This window comes from Coturnix japonica, chromosome 3 (assembly GCF_001577835.2).
Source record: "Coturnix japonica isolate 7356 chromosome 3, Coturnix japonica 2.1, whole genome shotgun sequence".
Lineage (NCBI taxonomy): Eukaryota > Metazoa > Chordata > Aves > Galliformes > Phasianidae > Coturnix > Coturnix japonica.
In genome coordinates this window covers 35,423,292-35,430,199 of record NC_029518.1, presented here as the reverse complement: position 1 = coordinate 35,430,199, position 6,908 = coordinate 35,423,292, and the positions used below count along the sequence as shown (strand labels likewise).

Sequence of the window (6,908 nt, the reverse complement as noted above, 5' to 3'; positions counted from 1 at the left end):
AGTCCCTTTCTTCACACAATAAACAAAGGCAAACACTGTAAAAAAGATTTAATGGAACAAAGGTATCCATCTGCTCCTACATCTCTGCAAATCCACATTTGGTAAAGTGAGATTAAGCAGTTGGCCAGACAAGGTAGCCAATGCATCAACAAACATAACTGCAGCATAAATAAAATAAAGAGAACAAAGGCAGTTTATGACAAACCTACTTATTTTTCAAAATCCCAGAAATTCCCTCCAGAAACCTGAAGGGCCTTTCATTCTAGCTGCAATCTTTCTGACCCTACAAGCGACTTAGTACCCAACATTTGCCCTTCCCAACAATTAGATTGGATGTGAGACTGAAATAGAAACCCAAAACCAAACTACAGACAGTTGAATTCTTCTTGAAGTGATTTTTCTATTGTGAAAATTATGTTTTTGCTAAAAAAATAAATAAATAAAAATAATTTTAAAAAAATTAAAAAGTAAAAAGATGTTCAGGTAACCATTTTTTCCCCAAAGTTATGGTCTCAATAAATCTTCAGCTATCATAAGGCAGCAGATAAAACAACAGAGCTGGCAATATCAAGATGTCAAATAAAATCAAATCCAGGAAGCAGGGCTGCAGGTGGGTCCTCTGAGGGTCTCTGTGATGGGATCACTCTGCTTGCCATTCAGGACATTCCTTACATGCAGAGAATTAAAGGTACAGAACTGCTGTAAACACCACCAGAACCCATAGCTCCAAACAGTCTCTCACCAATCTCAACCAGGGTGCAGAGCAATGGGAGAAATTTTCCTCTGGATTTCATCAAAGCTGCATTGGGCCCATCAGATCTCTGCGTGGATAGAGTGAGGAAGGTTTAGAAACAGTCATCTGTCCAGAAAGGATGGGGAAAAAAAATACAATAAATCTATTGGTGCTTAGAGCAGGATTTAGTCCATTGCTAGTGAGGCTCTTGGGAAGAGATACCTATTTTTGTATTTACTGCTCAAGCAGGAGGCCAAGCCAGTACTGCTGAGGCAAGACACTTCCCCATCTGCTCATCACTCTCTCCATCCCTGTTATAGCTGTGGTTTCTCCAGCAGCAGGGCTTAATTTCCTCTTGGGGGGGTAATATCAGGTGGTTGCTGAGCACCAGCCATCACAACCAGATCAAAGCCCACCTCTGTGAGGCTTTTCTCTAACCCACTGAAGTGAACATATAGGGGGATGTGGACAAGCCAGAAACAAAGCATTTTACAGGATTCTTGGTGGCTTGTGACTTGAATGGATTTAGGTGACTATATATCATTGTCTCTTTGGCTCACAGTTTCTCAGTCTTGATTCCCAGGACATTGTTTTGATCCCTGTTGGAAACATACAATCCTCCAATACTTTATCACTTAGCCTTGGTGTGGAGTCTGAAGTAGCAAGGTTTGCCTTCAGAGCCATCAAAATGTTAAATCCTTAATGTACTCACAGGCTGGCTGTGCATTTCTGTCCCTGAGGGCAGATCCAGAACGCCCTCACAAAGGACATTAATATTCCTGGAAAGAGATGTTGTGGACAGTGACTGGATCAGGTGGGCTACACCTTCATAATTGAAAGGACTTTAAAAATTCATGATCAGTTAATTAGAGGTGGCAACTCATTAGCAGGCAACTGATTTTTGAGATGCTGCCTGTCTAGCCCTCAGAAATCAACCCAAATTCCCCAGGGTACCAGCAAGGATGAGTTAAGCTTAGTACTCCTGAAGTGAGTACTCTACAGGTCAGCACCCAAAGACACTTCAAATTTAGGGCCTGTGGAACTGAGTTTGAACTCCTTTCCAAAACTTCTTCTCCTAAACATTGGTAGAAAAACTTTGCTGCATATAAGTCAGATCCTTATGGAAGCTCTTGTGGTCACCCCTGTTGCTTTACTGAGTACATATTGTTACTATTTTTGAGAGACAACATGTCCCTATGTTCTTCCCCTAAGAATCTAAGAATAGAAGTTTTCCAGAGAAATAGCTTTATTGCCCGCTGGCCTTGATGCCAAGATGAAACCTTCTCTTCTCAAGATGGAGGGTTTCCCAGTTCATTAAAAAAAAAACAAAAAAAACCCATGCATTTGACAACTTCACTGTAACTTATTTTGAGTGCGAAATAAAATAGGGGAATTTTTGTGGTTTGATTTGCATTTCTGCGCTTCTATATGGTAATTACATGTTTAAAAAAAAAAAGTCAATTAAAAACAAACTTTGGCAAGACATTAGTCAAAATATGTGCCTGAATTTTTTTGTGGCTTGAGGGGGCATTTCTTTGACATTTGCTTTTTTATGGCACTTTTTAAGAAATACAACACTTCAAAAGCAGCTGCTTTGTGTTCACAGAGCATTTTCCATAAGCAGAGTCAATGTCAGATGTACAAACGTGGATGTGCCCAAATGATCATAACTGTTGGTAATAGGTTAGGTAGTAGTTTGCACAATGCCTTCTCACGAGTGGTGGAGCCTGGTTAGTGCTCAGTTCATAAGCAATGATTAGGAAGTTGAACCTTACCAGTAATGTATATGCTCCCATCCAGTACAGCATGCCAGGCAATGAATTAGCCTTGGTACCATGGAAGAAGAACAAGCAACAATATACAGCGTTCTGGGTTTTACAGACTCCTACACCTATTTCTGCAAGTGCTGTTGGGTATTGATCTGGTCACATACCTTCTCTGCATCTCATCTCACTTATTCACAGAGTGTGGATAATTCTCTCTTCAAGTGCTGCCTGGTATAACAAAGCCAAGTGCACCCAAAGTGCAGAACATCATTGCAAGAAGGGGGTTGTTCATTGTTATACATAAAATTGCCTGATTAGCTCATGCTGTTGTGCAAGATAGGAAAGCAGAGTGAGATCTCATTAAGTTCTTTTTTGTTATAGCAAGAAATTGTTTAAAATAAGCTGAAGGTTTAGATGAGCTATTGCAGGAGTGGGTAGCATCCAGCCTGCCATGCTCCACTCCTGCCCCATGGGCTCTGCTCTGCCAGAGGCAGCAGCTCTGTCCCCACTCAATTCCCTGTTCCCACCAGCAGGCACCTTCCAGCCCCACACCTGCCTCAGGGACCACTCAGTGCTGGGCCGTGACACTTCCTCCTGCAAGGGAAAATGCAGCCTCTGAGAGCAAAACCATCTGCTCTGATAAACACCCTGCAGCAAAGCTAGGCAAGCGTGAGGTCTCCTGGGGACTGGGAGCACTAGTGCAATACACAGTCATCACAAGAGGCAATTAAGAAATCTGCTCACAAGAGAAGTGAGGGTAAACATGCTATTGTGTGCTACCCACTATTTATTGTAGGGATTTTGAATTTAGAAGATAAATAAACAGGCAGGCTGTGAGCTGTAAGGAAGGAGTTGCAAATTCACATCCAGTCGTGCCATGTTTAGTTCATCGGGGCTGGACTGGCAGTCACTAGGAGGTGCCAGGAAGAATGTGCCCGGCCATATTCTCCTTGCCCATGTCTCCATCACATGTAGGATGAGCTGAGGGCTGGGGGCACAGCCACAGCCCTCAGCAGCTTGGCAGCAGCTGATGGGAAAGAGCATAGGCCTTCCCACCCAGACCTGCTACCAAGTTGCTCCCAGTCATGACTGGTCTGGGATTTTCACTTATGGTCATCAGCATTTCTGTTCATTAATGCTGTTGGTGATCAATTATAGTTTTGGTGCATTTCAGGCAAAAGCTGGCATATAATTAAACATCTGTGCTAACAGAATCAGGTGTAGTGATTATCAGATATTAAAGTTAACTATCAAATATAATTTGCACAGTAACATCTTCCAGTCACTAACTGCATTAGATCAGCAACCTGAAGCATATGCAGATACTAGGGTGAAAGGAGGATGATGAGGGTAAGAAGAAAAACATTATTTATGATCCGATATTCTAACATCCCAGTAATCAAAAGAGGAATACAATTTCAACATCCAATCACAGATATTAACACTCAAATGAACACACTTTAAAGAAGATAAACAAATAAAGATGTAGTTGCCCAGAGCAATTTGGGCGCATGTCTTCGTTACATTAAAGCTCAGAGGAGTTAAGGGAGTATTTTTGTAGCAGTGCTTGCGAGGAATGTGTCACAGAGCTGGAGGGAAGATTTTTCCATTCAGTTCTCTGCCACTCTGGTGGTGAGCACCAGAAGACCTCATTTTTTCCTAAATGTGTTTTTGGTTTGCTTGTTCTGAAGGCAGATCTATGGGAACAGTGCATTTTCCAGGTGGTTTTTAGGAGGCTGCATTTCTCCCCCTGGCTGGGCAGTCAGTGGTCCCTTAGGACACAGGACCTGTCACAGTCTACAAGAGAGAAAATCCTCTTAACCCAGCTCCTGTGTCCAACAGTCCCCTCCACAGACTGCTTGGGAGGGATCCTCATGGAGGATCCTGCTTATTGCCCCTTAACCTCTCTTAGAACATAGCCATGGAATGAGGCTTTCCAACTTCTTCAGAATTCCCTGTTTCTTTAAAGTATTTACTTTCACCTTTTGGCAGAGTTTTGCAGGCTATGAGTCCATTTTGGGGTGAAAGCACTTTGGTTTTTGCTTTGTACTAGTCAGTTCATCACTCATGTAGGAACAGATGCTGAACTACGGAAAAGGCAGTTTAAAGCTCGTCCAGACTAAAAACCTCCTTTTAAAATGCAGCTTTTTCAGGTCTTGTCAGCAGCTCTAGACATCACCAGAGCACACTGAAAAGCAATTTGTGACATCTGCGTTCAGCAATTTCAGTCTGGATCTTGCCACAAAAGAGCTTAAACTGGAAGAGCATTAAAAGGTTAAAAGGCCAAAGCTGCACAGAGCAAGTTCTCCCCAGGGATGCAATATTAGGTGGTTGCATGGTCCTGGAGATAGAGGGAGGTTAAGAGATGACTGCAGATATACTGCTGAGCCATTGTGTGGCCTAGCAAATCACTTTCCCTCTGCAGTCCCAACTGCACAAGGAAGATGCTGAATATCAAGAAAGACCAGCACATTACATAGCTGAGCAATTTCACCTTAACTGAACAACATAACAGGCTTCCCATGGAAATGGGTACATGGCTGAACTAGATGATCTTTAAGGTCCCTTCCAACCCAAGCCAGTCTGAGATTTCGTGCTGAGGACAGCACAAGCATACAGAGCCAGGAACCAACAGTTAAACACTGGGGGCCAAACTCTCATCACAGCTGAGTGGAAAAACACAGCGTCCATTCACTTTGCCGGATGCTAGGGGGATGTGTCAGAATTTGGCCCTGAATAGCCAGGCAGAAAATGGGAAGCAGGAGGTGCAGGGCCAGGCAGGGTGGTGGGAAGGAGCTCCATCCCCAGCCCCTTCCTTCCTTGCACACCCACTGTACTTCCCTCTATCCCCTGCACAGACCTTTGGATGCATGCCAGGACTACATTCACTGCCCATCAGCCTTGTCTTCATTACCAAAGCATGCTGCATGGATCCGGGTGCTTCCTTTGGAGTTCCCTGCTCTCTGTCCCATCTGACCTGGAGGGGAGACAAAGTGCTGCCCAGTATCGGGATGGTGATGGGAAACTTCATAACTGTAATCCCATAAAGTTATTGTATACTCTTTGCCTTTTTCTTGTCCTTCTGCCACAGCTTAAGCTTTCTTCAAAATGGATTTAGTAAACTAGGCTATGATCTTAATGTATAACATTTAACTAAACTATTTCAACTGGAGTTCTACTGCTACAGTTCTGAACAGAGTTGCTCCTCTACACTGTTTGAAATCAAAGCCAGCTTTTTTCTCTGGCATACAGGAACTAGAAAATGAAATGTTCAATAAATAGGAAACAAAAAAAAAAAAAACAAAACCAAAACTTTTCCATTACTGTCCAAGCTAAAAAATACCCAAAAAACACAAACCCAACACCCATAAAAAAATAAATAAAAAAGAACATCCTCCAACAGAGGAAAAGAGACTTGATTTTAAAATCTTGTTGATTTTAAAAGTATAATTTTAATAATTTACTTAAATATATGAGCTTAGGTTGTAAGATTTCTATCCATACCATACAAATGAACACAATTTGATCCCTATCATGCTCCTCTAGGTTACAGTAATGCTACAATGGGATAATAATAGCAGGGTGGCAAAGCCTTTGGCTAGAGCAAAAGAGAACAAGCTCAAATGCAGCAACCATAGATGCAGAAGCAAAGGAAAAAAGCTGCTTACCTTTAGAAGGCCTAAGGTACACAGAGATCTCCAAAAGAAACCTTTACCTCCCCCTGTCAACCCTTTAGTGAGATCTGGGAAGGAGAGGATCCCGGCTCCACCCCTTCCAGACATGCCAGTACACTGCAGGCACCTGAGCACCTCTGGGTTGGCCATGCCTTCCCACCAGGTGTTCAATCGCTGTTTCAGGCTGTGATTTAGCATTTCCACTACAGTAACATAGAACTGCACTGTAACAAATAGAAAACAAGCAAAGAAAACTGTCATGGACTTGTAGTTTTTCTTTTCTGAGGTGAAATTCTGTTCCACCTGTGGAGTTTCATTTCATGCCATACATGCTAAAATCATCACTTGCTTGCCAACAGGTATAGTTGAGAAATAAAGAGCAAAGGGTAATATCAGTAAGCTTTTGTCAGCAGTCTACCAACTGGCAGTGGCAAACAGCAAGAAAAGCCCTGCATGAGAAGCAGCAAAGACTGCAGCACTACTTCTTTTCCCAGAGATAATTTTCTCCACATGCTGTTTACCCACTGATTTTTCCAAACCACATCTTGGCTAGAAGATAGGTGATGACAGGTCACGGGAGAAGCAGAAGAATTTTGCAGCTTGTCTTGGCTGTACCAAGTATGCCCTCACACTTGGAACAAATCAAATGCTTTGTACCATTAGCAAGCTGTGGTCAGTCCAGGAGGCCTTTCCTTCCTGGCAGGGACTGTAGAGATGCACCAGGACTATAGATAA

At 42.7% G+C, this 6,908-nt stretch overlaps 1 long non-coding RNA gene across 1 annotated transcript; it reads right to left on the bottom strand.

Moving 5' to 3' along the window:
- Positions 1–485: 485 nt before the first annotated feature.
- LOC116653110 lies at positions 486–6,588 on the bottom strand. The gene is made up of 3 exons (XR_004306476.1): positions 6,168–6,588; positions 5,360–5,476; positions 486–821 (listed from the first exon to the last, which is right to left on the bottom strand). It is a non-coding gene; the product is annotated as an uncharacterized LOC116653110 (long non-coding RNA).
- Between the last annotated feature and the right edge of the window lie 320 nt (positions 6,589–6,908).